Here is a 16,199-nt window from a genome sequence, read left to right as displayed (position 1 = left end):
CCACTTGTAAAATAAAGATAACAATTGCAATACTTTCAAAGTGTTGCTATGATGACTACATGTATTACTATACATGAAATGCTTTGAATAATTCCTCTTAAAGCACTCTTTAAGTATTTTCTGTTGTTCTTTGCCCAAGGATAAAGGAGGAAAATCTTTTTTTTTTTTTTTAAGAAAAATAGAGAGCAGGGAAGGGGCAGAGGGAGAGGGAGAGAGAGAATTTGAAGCAGCCTCCATGCCCAGTGAGGAGCCCCACGTGGGGCTAAGTCTCCTGACCCTGAGATCATGACCCAAGTTGAAACGAAGAGTCCAGCATTCAATCAGCTGAACCACCCAGGCACTTCAGGGAGGAAAATCTTATAAGCTTCTACACAGGATGAACAGGTTATCCGTAAAGAGGGTAGGAGTGGGGCCGGAGGAGGAAGAGGCTGGCCGTGAAATTCTTCTTTGCAACATTAGAAGGTACAAGGTCGCTGAATGCATTTCAAATTAAAGATCCTGTGACCAGTTGCTATATATTTCACCTGTCAGAATGAAAGATATTATTACATACATGCAAAATGCATTTCCTCACCCCATAGTAAGCACGCTATAAGGGTTTTCTGTTGCTATTAGGACCATGATCTGAGACTTCCAGTCCACCTTCCTGCATTAGAACTATCTTTCCGCTCCCGTTCTGTACACACCACCCACTGCCACTCCTTCACCTGACCCGCCCTCCTCTCTGTTCTTTCTTCACTTAGATTTCAATTGTTCCAGCCCTAGGAAGCCAGGAAGTCACATTCCATCTAAATTAATGGACTATCTCTCCCAATTTGGCCAGGTTTGTGCTAGCTATCAACAGCCTTCGATTAGGGAAGTAGGACAAAAAGAGAATAAATTGGCCTACCAAAAATCTTAGGAAGTGTAAGAATCCTGGAAAAATACCAGAAAAGGTTTAGCCTGTTTCATGAGGAAATCTCCATTGCTTTGAATTTTTAAACTCCTAACTATATCTAAAAGGATTTCATACAACTGGAAAGTTCATTGTTTTGTGATTTGTACTATTTTTTCTAGTTACCCTGTGATTTGATTGGCCTTATTTCTTTAAAAAATAAATGATTTCATTATTGCTAAATTTGGGATTGTTTACGAAAACAGCAATTTGAAAATTTAGACTTTTTTTTTTGAAGAGGAGGAAAAAGTAAAAAAAAAATCTAAAGCATGTTTGCCAAGAGTTTTATGTCTGAATTTTTTTACAGCAATTTAAGGGAAAAGGTAATTGTTATGTTTCTGATTCATTTATGCTTGGGTCATCAAATTGTTGGTTTTTTAAAAAGCTATTTGATGTTCCACTAGCTTTTCAATCCTTTACAACTTTTAATGTCTTTTTTTTTTACGCCTCATTAAAGACTTTTTGCTCTCTTTGTGGGTTTTATCAGTCAATTATTGTGCCTTGTATTTAACCCATACTTATCAAACTGAGCGATTGCTTGAACTGGCTTCTTCTCACTCAGTGTCCTTGCACTGGTGCTTTTCTCCTCCTGGAACATTCCTTTCTGGATACCTTCACGGCTGACTTCTTTATTCCCTTTGTTTAAAAGTCACCTTTTCAATGAGGCCTACCTTGACCACCCTACTTCAAATTACAAAAGTGAAATGTAGTGTGTGACAAAATGTACAAGTAATTGTGTCCATCAGCACAAAAATGACATATCCAAGTAAAACTTAAAAAAAAAAATGTTAGAGAGACTTTGCAGTTCTTCTAGTCCAAACTTCTGACTCTACAGATGAAGCCTCTAGAGGTTAAGTGACTTCCCTCAGATCAGACAACCAATTAAATTCAGAAATAATTGTATCTAATAGGCGTCTTACACTCAACATGCCCCAAACTGAACTCCTGTTGTTCCCCCAATCCTGTTCCTCCCACAGCCCGCCCCGTCTTGGCTCATGACATCATCCTGCCAATTGCTCACACCAAAAACCTTGGAGTCATCCTTATCTTCTTTTCTTTTACACCCCCATGTCTAATCTGTCAACAAATCTTGTTTGCTCCACCTCTGAGATAGATATGAGATCCTACTACCTTTATATCTACCACACTCGTGCAAGTGGCCATCATGTCACTCCTAGAATACAGCAGTCTCCTAACCGGTCTCCCTGCTCCTGCTCTTCCTCCCAATCATCTACTCTCAATCAGTAGCCAGAGTGATCCCTTTAAACCTAAGTTGGTTCTTGCCATTCGTTTTTTTTTTTTTTTTTTTGTAGGCTCCATACCCAACATGAGGCTTGACCTCATGACCCTGAGACTAAGAGTCACATGCTCCAGTGACTGAGTCAACCAGTTCTTGCCATTCTTGTGCTCCATCCCAAAATGTGTTTTAACTCCCCCATTTCACTCAGGTAGTACTTACAGAACCCTCCACCGTTTGACCTCCATTTGCCCCAAACTTGACTTCTACTACTCCATCCCTTGCTTGCTACACTCTGAATGTAGTGATCTTCCTGCTATTTCTTGAGAAAGCCAGGCACATCCCCACCTGATGGTCTTTTACTGTCTCTCTCCTTGCTGGGAACACTTCCTCTAGATATCCCCACAGTTATTTCCATCATCTTTGTTCAAAAGGCATCTTCTCGATGATTCTATATTAATCTTATCGAAAATCATAAACTGCCCATTTTTTAAAAAAGATTTTATTTATTTATTCATGAGACACACAGAGAGAGGTAGATACACAGGCAGAGAGAGAAGCAGGCTCCACGAAGGAAGCCTGTTGTGGGACTCGATCCCAGGACCCCGGGATCATGCCCTGAGCCGGAGGCAGATGCTCAGCTGCTGAGCCACCCAGGTGCCCTGCAAACTGCCCATTTATATCTCAGTGGCACCTGATATAGTATGTCATTACTTATTCATTATGTTTATCATTTATTGTCTACTTCCTTCCTATTATAATGTAAGGTCAACAAGAACAGGAATGTTCTTCTGTTTTAGCATTGTATCCTCAGTGCCTAGAACTGGCACAAAGTAGATATTCAATAAATATTTGTAGCAAGAAAGAAAAGAAGAAAGAGGAGGAGGACAGATCTCTCCTAGAGACCTAGAGCCATCGGAGTACCTTATGTTGTGAATACCAAGTGGACACAACTAACTTCACTGCAAAAAATCTTAACAAGTTGAAAATAAGGCAAACCTTGGATTACCAGGAATCAGGTAATATTGTTCTTCAAATCCCCTTTTCTGTGCCCTTGCCATCGGGCAAAATAACAACTTTTATGTTCTATTTCACTCAGAATTTTTCTGATGGAGCTATTAAGTTACCTAAAGTCATATGAATGTTCTTCAGTTTTGGTTTCCAGTGTGCTACCCTTCCTTACATTACTTACATTTTAAGAGAAAAGAGCAGAAATAGGGCAATATTTACCCTGAAGCAGTGAGTTTTTATTGGTAAAATATTAGGCAGTATGGTATGTGGATGGTGAGAGAAGTGTCAGTTGTCCAATATAAGCATCTGTTTACTCTGGGTGAAATTAGCCCACTAGTATGGCTTTGCCAAATTACTTCAAAATCTGTGTAAACTATTAATTACAGAACAAATGCAAAATGGAAACAAATGAGGAGCTCAGATATGGCAAGGCCAATGGTGGGGATTAGTGGGATATACTCAGAGGTTCATGAAATTTAATAAAATGTGGTTCATCTATTTAGTTTAGTTTATTTACTTTTTTTTAGAGAGAGAGAGAGAGTGAGTGTGTGAGATGGGGGAAGGGTAGAGGGAAGGAGAGAGAGAATCTTTTTTTTTTTTTTTTTTAAAAAAAAAAGCTTTTACTTATTTATTTATTCATGAGAGACACACAGAGAGAGGCAGAGACACAGTCAGAGGGAGAAGCAGGCTCCATGCAGGGAGCCCGATGTGGGACTCGATCCTGGGACCCTAGGATCAGGCCCTGAGCCAAAGGCAGATGCTCAGCCACTGAGACACCCAGGCGTCCCAAGAGAGAGAATCTTAAGCAGACTCCATGCCCAGTGAGATCATGACCTGAACGGAAATCAAGAGTCGGATGTTTAACTGACTGAGCCACCCAGGCACCCCATAGTTTATTTACTTATATATTTATTAAGTAATCTCTATACCCAACATGGGGCTCGAATTTGCAACCCCAAGGTCAAGAGTCACACATTCTTCCAACTTAGCCAGGCAGGCACCTCATAAAATGTGGCCTAGAATAAACTTATAATAGGATGAACAGTAAAATTATATAACAGAAATGCAGATGTGACTACTGGAGGAGGGAGAAGGAGTTGGGCTAAGTATTGGATGCATGAAGAATGAAAGTCAAGACTTCTCTGATAAACAACCAAGAATTAAATCAATTTTTCAGATATTTTAGGCAAAACAACCTCTCTTGCATTTTTAACCAACCTATGCATTGCAAAGCATTGACGGAAACAAGGTCAAGTTAGAGACACAATGTATTAGAAAATAGATTTGGCTTTGAGTGTGACATTAGGAAAGAAACGGAATTGATTGATTGAAGTATAAGAATGAAACAGCTTTGGAAGGGGTTAAGAAATTAGATTGTTTAATTCTAAGAATAGACATAATGTATGCCCCATTTGTATAATATATTGATCACACCTTCTATATTTTTGCAATACACAAAAAATTTCCGGAAGCTTGCACAAAATAATTATTATGGTTACTTCTGAGGGAAAGATATGGAAGTGTGCGTGGGGCATAAATACAGAAAATTGTACATTTTGTGTACTTCTATATTGTTTGAATGTATTCTTTGAAGATGTATTATTCTATAGAAAAAGTTTAACAATTTTAAAGGACAACATTTAATAAAAGTCTAAAGAAAGATAAAGGAAGTCTTGATACTACTTCAAGTCATACTTAAAAATCAGGAATAGTGGGACATCTGGTTGGCTCAGTCAGAAGAGCATGTGACTTTCCATCTGGGGTCACGAGTTAAAGCCCCACATTAGATTTAGAGATGACTTCAATAAATAAATAAATAAGGGGTGCCTGGTGACTCAGTAGTTGAGTGTCTGCCTTTGTCTCGGGCAGTGATCCCATATCAGGCTCACCACAGGGAGCCTGCTTCTCCCTCTGCCTGTGTGTCTGCCTCTTTCTGTGTGTCTCTCCTGGATAAATAAATAAAATCTTTGAAAGAGAGAAAAAGAAAAAAGAAAGAAAGAAAGAAAGAAAGAAAGAAAGAAAGAAAGAAAGAAAGAAAGAAAGAGAAAGAGAGAAAAAAAGAAAGAAAGAAAGAACGAACGAACCTCAGCAGGTCAGGGAAGATCTCATAGAGGAGGGATGTGAAGGCTGGATAGATTACTAATTGAACAAAACTTGAGGAAAGGGAGGGCATTGGGGGCATGAAACACCTTGGTATTCTCCGTGTACCATGTACAGTTTGTTACTGCTGGAGCTTGGGATGGGAGGAAGCAGGTGAGACTGAAAAGGTAGACAAGCTGGAATGTGATGAGTCTTGGGAACCAGGCAAGGAAAATGGGTCCATGAAGGCAGGATGGTGTCCGTCTTGTTCACCACTCACCTCCCGAGCACTGGCCTGATGCATGGTAAGTACCACCTCAATACATGTGTAGAATTATTAAATGAGACCAAGATGGGGAGAAAACAAGAAGAACATGTAGCATCAGGTACCAAGGTCAAGGCCAGGGAGCTTCGAGAAGGGGATTGTGGATGGATGCAGTAAGGCGGAGGTTTCACATTCCGTTACCACAGGCATCTTTGTGAGTATAAAAGGCATTTATTTGTTAAATGTAAATATAAAATATCCCACAACTTTTATAACCCGTTTTTTTTTTTGTTGTTGTTGTTGTTGTTGTTGTTCCTTAATTTTGACTATACCCAGATCCTCAGCAGATGAAAACATGCTCACAATAAATAGTTAGCCAGTTTTTACCATCGGATGGGAGAGACTGAAGAGACCTGAGTGGGGGGCCGGAGCCACACCATTAATGGGTGAGGAGATCATTGCATTCAAAAGGTCCCCCATTCTGACTCCCTCTTGCCATCTGGCACATGATCTCAGCCCTGCTGTAAACATAGTGAACACCCGGGCTCTTGTTTCACCCCCACTTCTACTGCTACTGTCATTGAAGGCTGCCGCTTTTTAGAGGGGGATCCTCTCCTCCTGCTCCCCATTGGCTGAGGCTCTGGTGCCCACACCTCTCTCAGCCTCTGGGAGGCCTTGATTAGGAGAGAGAAACCAGTTCCAGCGAGTGCTGAGAGGAGCGTCTGATTGCAGTAAATCAACGATGAGGAATGATTGTGATCACAGAGACGGTGGTTCTGAAGGACATGTTTGGTCTTAGAGCAAAATATATTCTCTTTAGAAAGAAAAAAAAAATCAGGAAAAAAAGTTCCACTTGGCCCTTTACATGGAAAATGTTCCTGTATTTTAACAATAAAAAGTATACTTCATGCCCTTTTTAACACTCTATCATGCTTACCTCACGCTCTTCCTTTGCTTATCTATTCCTGGAACGCCCTCCCTATCCTCCCTGCTTCCCCAATGTCCTTTGCTACCAAATGTTCATTCCTCCACTTCTGGGAATATTTCACCAAATATGTTTTGAGAAGGCTCCTCCCCTATTTTTGTCACTAGTCTTGGTGGAATTGCCTCTATTCATAGCTCGAGAGGTAGGCCCGACTTAAAGCAATCACTATAGCCCTTTGCCCAAATCACCATGATTAGTTTAAGGATTGATACATAACCCAGTCAGAGCCAATGAGGTGCTGATTTCATTTGTTACAGATTCTGGGAAAGAGTCACTTCCTTGCTTTCTCTCTGGGCCGACTGGAAAAGAGGCACATCCTCCTATCTTCTGGAGGATGTGATAGGAAGAGTTGAGGTCTAGAACTACAGCACACATTTTGTTGCCAAGAGGGAAACCAGCTAAACAGCAAAATCAACATTATCTCTCATTCCCTTTACCACAGACTTCAGTACTTTACTACTAAATCATATCGCTAGATAACGGGCATGGTTGTTTATTAATATTATAATAGGATAATACCCCATATTGCATTAGAGCTTATGGCTAGATTTAAAGATTTTACTATATTTAAGTCCTGGAAGTGCCACTGTCTAGGTGTATGATGTAAGGAAAATTCCTTAAGTTTTCCACACCTGTTTTCCTTACCTTTGAAAGGGGAATAAGAACAGTATATATTAGTTGTAGAGATTTTCACTTCCGGGAAAGCAGTGGACAAAGCTAATGCTGAAAATTCATATGTTTTCACGTCTCTTGACTACAACTAAGAGAGGAATTGCTGGGTCAGTAATTCTATGTTTAATCCTTTGAGAAAGTATAAGCATAGAATTGAAAGTTCAGTAGCAAGTTAAAGAGGAAAGGAGACACAGATGAAGGGAGAATTGGAGAACTAGAAGATAGATTTAAGGATATTGAGAGACAACAAAAGGAGACAAAGAAAGAAATATATGAGAAAACAAAATCCTACATTTACCTAATAAAAGTTTCAGAGAAAATAGAGATAATGGAGGAGAGATGATATTTGAAGTGATAATGACTGAGAATTTTTCAGAACTGATGAGGGACTCAGATCCTCAAATTGGATAAGTGCACTGAGTCCTATATAGGATAAATAAAAATAAATTTCTGCCTGAGTTGTTTTTAAAGATTTCATTTTAAAGTAATACCTATGGGATCCCTGGGTGGCGCAGTGGTTTGGCGCCTGCCTTTGGCCCAGGGCGCGATCCTGGAGACCCGGGATGGAATCCCACGTCGGGCTCCCGGTGCATGGAGCCTGCTTCTCCCTCTGCCTGTGTCTCTGCCTCTCTCTCTCTCTCTCTCTGTGACTATCATAAATAAATAAATAAATAAATAAATAAATAAAAGAAACTATTTAAAAAAATAAATAAATAAAGTAATACCTATACCTACCATGGGGCTCAAACTCACAATCCAGAGATCAAGAGTTGCATGCTCTACCAACTAAGCCAGCCAGGTGCCCCCACCTGGGATTTTAATGAACTTAACTCACAGGAAAAAAATTTTAGCTTGGCTTTCATGATAGAGATAATACCATTTCCAATTTGATAATTCAACAAATATTTATTAAGCATCTATTATTTGTAAGGCAGGGCTAGCCATATTGGAATTAACTAAGACCCATATGATATCAATTATACTCTCAGTGTAGTTGCTCTTAAAGTGCATATGATGATTCATTTTATTTTCTAACTTAGCTATGCCATGTGACCAGACGTTTGGTCAAACACCAGTCTAGATGTCATTGTGAAGGTACTTTTCAGGTAAGTTAACATTTAAATCAGTAGACTTTGAGTAAAATAGATTAGTCTTTATAATGCAGGTAGGCCTCATCCAATCAGTTGAAGGCTTTAATGGAAAAATGGCTGACATATCCAAAGGAAGAGTCTACCTCCAAATTGCTTTCAGACTCAAGCTGAAACATTAACTTTTCCCTTGGTCTCCTGCCTGCTGCGCTCATATCACATGAGCCGATTTCTTTTTTTTTTTTTTTTTAATTATTTATTCATGAGAGACACAGGCAGAAGGAGAAGTAGGCTCCCTTTGGGGAGCCTGATGTGGGTCTCGATCCCAGAACCCCGGGATCACGACCTGAGCCAAAGACAGAAGCTCAACCACTGAACCTCCCAGGTGCCCCCATGAACCAATTTCTTAAAATAAATATTTTTTTAATTTCAATCTTTTTATCTATCTTCAGTCTCTCTCTCTCTTTCTCTCTGTATCTATTCGATTGGCTCAATTTTCTCTGGAAAACCCCAATTAATCAAATACAGTACATGATCAAGCTCGGCATTTATTTCTCAATGTGTGATGATGTCACTTAGATTACAAATTCTTTAAGGAGAGAGGTGTTTAAATTCATTCAATCTTCTTTGGAATAATTATCATAAAGCTGGATAGAAAATGTTGTTAGTTAATTCATGAAAAGCAAGTGAAAGAATGTTAATGTATCCTAAGAAGCATAAACAATGTATTTGTTGATGTGTCACTATAAACTGTGGAATTAAAGAAATGATTACAGTTTGTTTTATTTGTATGAGTATCATTTAAAATTTATTTATTTATTTATTTATTTATTTATTTATTTATTTATTTATTTATTATGGAATGCTTCATGGATTTGTGTGCCATCCTTGTGCAGGGGCCATGCTAATCTCTGTATCATTCCAATTTTAGTATCTGTACTGCTGAGGTGAGTGCTTGGTTCAGGAATTTTAAACTGTTCCATTCTAAACCTAGTATTTTTTTCCTTCAATGTAGCTTGAATTGGTTTCCTGTTCCTTGAAGCCGAAGAGCTCTAAATAATATACCTACCTCCCATAAAGATAGAACAGCATATAATAAGACAGGTTCATTAAAATAAGGATTACATAAATATGAGTTATGTAATAAAAAGGGAGGAAGAATGGTCTTACCAGAAATTCTAGGCTAAGGATAATTGCCATAATTGAGAACAAAATTTATCTTGATTTTCTTAGCAACCAAGGATAAAGGGAACCTCAATAAATTACCTTATTGTCATTGTCAAATAAAAGAAGCCTATTTCTTCATCAAGATAATGAACTATTATTCAGCCATCGGAAAGAAGGAAATCTTGCTGTTTGTGACCACACGGATGGGGCTTGAGGGCGTTATGCTAAGTGAAATAAGTCAGACAGAGAAACAAATACTCTGTGATATCACCTATATGTGGAATCTAAAAAAGCCAAATTCGTGGAAACAGAGTGTGATTTATAGACCAGGAGATACTAAGATCCAAGGAACCTCTAGTTGGTGATCAGTAAAACAGAGTTTGTCCAGGGAGAGGAAGGGCATCTGCAGTGCCGGCCTCATGGGGTAACTGGGGTGGACTTGCTACAATTCTACCAATAGCACAGTGCCAAGTGCAATATTAGCTGCTCTGGCTGGGTGAACACGTTACTGAAGCAAGCTGAAGAACTCGCTCAGAAATTCACAGGAACCTTCTAGAAAGAATTGGGAAGAGGACAAGGGGAGTGAGAAACCCTACAATAATGGTGGCTGCCAGAGTCAGAGAAGGGGTGTTTGTTAACGTGACCAAAACGTAACCCCCTCCCTAGTGAGGTCTGAGACACAGAGGTTGCGTGTACTATACCAAAGGGTATGCTTCCAAGAACTAAAATAAATGTTGTGGGATCCCTGGGTGGCGCAGCGGTTTAGCGCCTGCCTTTGGCCCAGGGCGCGATCCTGGAGACCCGGATCGAATCCCATGTCGGGCTCCCGGTGCATGGAGCCTGCTTCTCCCTCTGACTATGTCTCTGCCTCTCTCTCTCTCTCTGTGTGACTATCATAAATAAATAAAAATAAAAAAAAATAAATAAAAGAAATGTTGTGGTAACCACATAAAAGAGTAGAAATGATTTCAAATATAATACCCTACCCTTCACAAACAGAACGGGCACAGTTGTCTCTGTAGTAAGTTTACTCTGCTTTCAACTCCTTGCTTCTTGGTCAAATTTCAGAATCTTTCCTTGATCAAAATGGTTTGTATCCTAAGTGCACGTAGCTAAGCTAAAGACTTTTTTTTTTTTTTTTTTTGCTTCCTTTCTCTGTGAAAGATGCATTATATCGATCTATATCTGTATCTATATCTCTATCTCCAAGCGTTTCTATTCCGGGCAAATTTCGAATTTGTTTGAGGAAGACCGTATTTAGCATGTTTGTTATGAAGAGACTCAGGTATCACATAGAGCTCCTGATCTCTTAGGTAGAGAAAGTGACCACAGGTGTCAATCGGGTGTGAGAGTGGGACAAGGGTGGCGACAATGGCAATGAAGAAAATCAGACCCCCACCTGATCCTCTATGGTGCCGTGGTTCGGGTAGGTCAGGGGGATGGACACATTCACAGCTTCTTAAAAAACGTTGCCTCAAATTTGCCTCCACCTGGAGAAAAATTGCTAGTGGGAGTCCTTGGCCTTGTCCTGTTTTGTGTTTTTATTAGTGACTTGGACGGCAACATGGAAAGCATGCTTGTCATACTTACCAATGTTGCAAAGCCGGTAGAGGTTGTTTGGTGAAAGACTCAGTGTCATGAAATTGAATGGTCGTCTAATTAACATTCATTAAAATCAAGTAAGAGGAAATCAGTTGCGTTCCTAATGCACCCAGCTTGACCACTTTTCATGGAAGAAGAAACATGATTTAATAGGATGGGGAGGCAGCTAAGGAAATCAGCCCAATAGTAACTTGGAATGACACAGCATTCTGTCCAAGCTGAGGCTCTGGTCGTGTTCCGATGACCCCCGGACTATGAATAGACTACGGGTACCCACCTTTCAGGGATGTCGAACAAGTAGACCTGCAGAGATAGCAGAAGAAAGGGAGGAGAGAGATCTGGAAGCCATGTGATGAGATAAGAATTCAGCATGTCTGAGATCTTTATCCAGGAAAAGAGAGTCTTTAGGGAGCATGTGACAGGGATGGCCAGCTCATTGGAAGGGAAGTCAGGTGGAAGGCCACTGTTATTATTTTGTCTGCCTCCAGAGGGCAGAAACAGGGCCACTGGGGGAAAGTTTGCAAGGAGGCAGGTGTCAGAAGACTGGGGATAGATCTGGAGTTGCTGATAAAGGGCTGTCTGGGCAAGAAACGTTTCCTTCTTCCTGGTGTGTTCAGGCTGGGCGGGTGCTTAGCTGTCATGGACGTGGGAACAAGGATTCTGCTTTGGGGAGGACAAGCGGGCTGAAAACCTTTAGCTCCTTCCAACTCTGCGATCTTACTGTGGGCCCCGGCAGGCGGTCGTACGGCTTCCACCTGAAGAGCTTCCGATAACTGTGGGATGGATGTTCTCGTTTGAAATGACTTCAAGAATAGACAGACGTTGAACTACAATTTGCCTGTGTCTCGGCTTGAACAACGGTGAGGAAGGTGAAGCTGCCCCCTTGACCGGTTACATTGTTCTGGAGAAGTGGGTTTGGCCGAAGTTGGAGTGTGGCTCTTCGACTGGCTTATTGACTGAGCTGGCTGTCCTTTACACCAGTTAGGACTCTAGTAAGTTCTGAACGCTCTTCAAAACAGGATCAATCGGCTTTTTGTCAGTGTTCGTATTGAAGCTGGTATCAGATCTGGCTCAGGACGTCAGACAAAAAGTAAATGCAAAGAGTTAATGCCCTCGATCTACGGCCAAGACTGGGTTTCAAGATTAGAAGCAAGACTGGGCCTGCCTGCAAGCATCTAGTGACCCTCGCCATGGGCAAAGCGAGGAAGGAAGGATATTGAGACTGAGAACCTGGCTGGAACTTCTAGACACTATGCCTTGCTGGCTATAGTCATCGCTGAGAAAGAAGTTCAAATTTAAACATTTTAGATTTAGAGAAGTATTCAGAGGTTTAATGCTTTGAGATTTTTTTCAGTGTTAAGTTCAAAACTCATGCTTTCTTCTTCTCTTCTTTTTTAAGATTTTATTTATTTATCCATGAGAGACACACAGAGAGAGGCAGAGACACAGGCAGAGGGAGAAGCAGGCGCCCTGCAGGGAGCCTGATGTGGGATGACTCGATCCCAGGACCTGGGATCAGACCCGAGTGGAAGGCAGACGCTCAACCACTGAGCCACCCAGGTGCCCCCATAACCAATGCTTTCTTATATATGTTAAACTTGCATTTCTTTTGTTATAAGGTATTTGAAATCAGGAAGTATCACTTTGGATTTTTTTTTTTTAATAGACTCATCTTACATGGACAATAGAGAGGCTTACACGTCTGTATATTTTTGTGACACGCCTTAACTTCCCGGCATCTCCATTTGAATTTTAATTTTTGTATTTGAGCAAATCCTGACCTGCTTTTGGAGCAAAGTTATGACTATGGTTCTCCATAACTTAGGACCTAGCGTGGCAGGTGACTTGGGTTGTCAACTCTGTATAGTGAGACTCGTTGCCTCGTATTGAGGCTCTTTTTTCCCACTCGCAGACCATCACTCTAGCTTAAGTCTATCATCTCCCACCTCGGCTGGAGTCAGGTCATGGTTTTCTGACAAGAGCCTTGTTCTACATCCTGCTTCCAGAATAGTCAGCTTTGAAACCTACTTCAATCACTCCATGCCTCTATAACCTCATTGTATTAAATTTAAATCCTTCAATGTGTAGTTAAGAGCTCTCTCAAAGGTCCCATCTTTTCCTTGTAGTTTCCAATTCCTGTTCTTTTAATTCCCTCCAGGGAAGACATCTTCATTCATTCATTCATTCATTCATTCATTCATTCATTCAAAGATGAACCATTTTTTATTTACTGGGTATCAGATGTTTGAGGCTTTTAATTCTTAGGACCTGAACAGAAGGCACTATCACCATTTAACAAATAAAATGTTTTTGAATGTTTAAGAGAGGACTCAGAGAACTTTAATAACTTGCCCAACATCACTGGCTTTTGTCTAATTATAATTTCCATGCTCTTTGCAACTACACCATACTTCCTCTTATTTTGCAACAGTTATTGTGGTTTCTGTGCTGTGCCAACACTGGTATAAGGTGCTAGGATAGGAAGATGAATGAAACACTGAGGTCATCTGAGCATGAGCATCATGAGCATACGTTTAAAATTTTAAGGCCTTTTTGTGTATGTTGATTCTTAATTAAAACAAAATCAGTCTAGTAGAAGAAGTAGGCAGAAATAACAAGATCTGGAGAGAAACAGGAGTGTGCAAAGAGAAGTAAGATTCAAGAGTTTGCTGTTTTAGGACGAAGAAAAGAAAAAGAAGAAGAAAAAGAAGAGGAGGAGGTGGTGGAAGAGGAAGAGGAAGAGGAAGAGGAGGAGGAAGAAGGAGAAGAAGAAGAGAAGGAGGAGGAGGAGGAGGAGAAGAGAGAAGAAGAAGAAGAAGAAGAAGAAGAAGCAGAAGCAGAAGAGGAAAAGAAGGACACTTGAGTGGCTCAGCAGTTTGGTCCCTGCCTTTGGCTCAGGTCATGATCCCGGGGTCCTGGGATCGAGTCCCACATCGGGCTCCCCACAGGGAGCCTGCTTCTCCCCCCACCTGTGTCTCTGTCTCTCCCTCTCTCTCTCATGTGTCTCTCATGAATAAATAAAATCTTAAAAAAAGAAGAAGACAACGACTGAGAAATAGGTCCTTTCTTTCTGGAATTCCCAGTTTGATTCTGGAGCTGTGTGGGATATTAGTGAAATCAGCAAAATGGGGCCCTCTGTCCTAATTGGCTTCTCTCACCACATGTCTCCCAAGGGGCCCTTGAAGCCTTCTTCCTAAAACATGGTTCTGATCCTGGATGATGGTCCTGCACGGGGAGGGGAAAAAAAGAAAAAGCGGTGGCTCCCTAGCTCCCTCCTGAGCTTCTCCAGCTTCCCTGGGGGCCATGCCCTCCAGCCCCCTGAACTCTCCTGACCCCGAAGCACACCTCTGTCCTCGCCTGCATGCTTTCCCTGTCTGGAGCACTCATCTTCCTCTTCCCTGTCCTAAGATCTCGTACTGGGCTTTGAGCTCCAGCTAACATCACTCCCGGCCTCCCCACAGTCTCATAGCTCTTTCCCCCAGAAACTCCTAATTCTTTTCAGTGCTTCTCGCATTGCTCTGAAGCTATTGACCGGGTCTCCTTCATTTTTGCATCCCCAGCATCAACCAACCTAAGCTTTGTGCTTTGAATGAGGTATCCCTGATACATATTTGTTGAATAAATCATTTATAAACTATGGGGGAGAACCCGAATGAGTAGACACTCTGACAAAGTTGAGAGGGCAAGAAGGTTAGATTCAAGCGTGGAGGGACGGGCTTGGCAAGGAGGTGAAAGCAGGCAAGAGGAATGGAGAAGCCTCGGGTTAGTTGCTTGCCCTGGAACCTCGGTCCTCTGCCAAAGGTTCAAGAAAACTCATTCATGAGAAATCTGGATGCGTCCTCTTCCTCTCTTGTCTTTCTCCTCTCCCCACACCCCGCAGGCCCCCTTCAACAGGCAATTGTGATGCTACTTCCATCTCTCTGCATGTCTGAGCTAAGACCTGAGTGTTACGAACGTTTTTTCATCTCAGTTTTCTTGTTTCTCGGGCCTCAGTGTGGTCCTATGTGCATTATCTGATAAATGATTGTTATTTTTTAGGTCACTGAAAGGAAGGCATTGCTTGGGGTCAGTGCTGAGCAGGGCTTGGTGACCAACAGTTGATGCCCAATGTGTTCCTTTGGAATACCTGGGAAGCTGAGGAGAGGAGGGGCCTCTGTGGGAGGACCTCTGCCTTCTCGCCTCCTGGATAATGGGGGGGGGGGGAGGGAGGAAGGGAGGGAGATGGGAGGCAGCCTGGTGATCATTTTGGAGCCTCTACAACAGGAATACGTTACCCACTTAATTAATAGACACTCAAGAGTCACCCAGGAGTCACGTTCCGCAGGAGCACAGGCCGGGTCGGTGCGGGCACCGCAAGGGGAAGCCAGACCTTGTGGCCTCGGTGCAGCCGGGCTGGCCCCGCCGTGCTGGGGCGCGGACAGGTGCGCGGTATTGGAACAGACAAGGGAGTGACAGGATAGCTCACAAGGTTGTGGGGATGTAAGGAAAAGGAAAGTTACGATGTAACTTGCAAATGCAAAAAAAAAAAAAAAAGCGTCTTAGAGTCTGAGCTCTGGTTATTACTCAGCACACGCTGCATGCATCCTGGCGTTTGGCCACCTCTGCGTGGCAGGTCGTGCCGTCCTGGTTTTTTTTTTTTTTTGGAGCTGTTTGTTCCCCTCTTAAGCCTCAGACTTCTTTAGCTTGGGTGGAAAAAAGAAAAGAAAGAAAAAAGAAAAGAGAAGAGAAGGGAAGGAAAGGAAAGAAAAAAGAGAAGAAAAGAGAAGAGAAGGAAAGGAAAGGAAAGAAAAGGAAGGAAAAGAAAAGAAAAAAGAAAAGAGAAGGAAAGAAAAGGGAAGGAAGGAAAAGAAAAAAGAAAAAAAGGAAAGGAAAGGAAAGAAAAGAAAAGAAAAAAGAAAAGAGAAAAGAGAAGAAAGGGAAAGGAAAGAAAAGGAAAAGGAAGGAAAGAAAAGAAAAAAAGAAAAGAAGAGAAGGAAAGGAAAGAGAAAGAAGAAAGAAAAGAAAAGAGGAGAAAAGAGAAGAGAAGGAAAGAAAAGAAAAGAGAAAAGAGAAGAAAAGGGAAGGAAAGAAAAAAAAGGAAAAGGAAGGAAAGAAAAGAAAAAAGAGAAAAGAGAAGAGAAGGAAAGGAAAGATAAAGAAAAAAGAAAAGAAAAGAGAAG

At 41.4% G+C, this 16,199-nt stretch overlaps 1 non-coding gene across 1 annotated transcript; it reads right to left on the bottom strand.

Moving 5' to 3' along the window:
• Window positions 1-9,122: 9,122 nt before the first annotated feature.
• LOC121477637 lies at window positions 9,123-9,226 on the bottom strand. The gene has a single exon (XR_005984308.1). It is a non-coding gene; the product is annotated as a U6 spliceosomal RNA (small nuclear RNA).
• Window positions 9,227-16,199: the final 6,973 nt, after the last annotated feature.

This window comes from Vulpes lagopus, chromosome 17 (genome assembly GCF_018345385.1).
Source record: "Vulpes lagopus strain Blue_001 chromosome 17, ASM1834538v1, whole genome shotgun sequence".
NCBI lineage: Eukaryota > Metazoa > Chordata > Mammalia > Carnivora > Canidae > Vulpes > Vulpes lagopus.
Note: the sequence above shows the minus strand (reverse complement) of the source record. Positions and strands in the feature narration are given on the sequence as shown.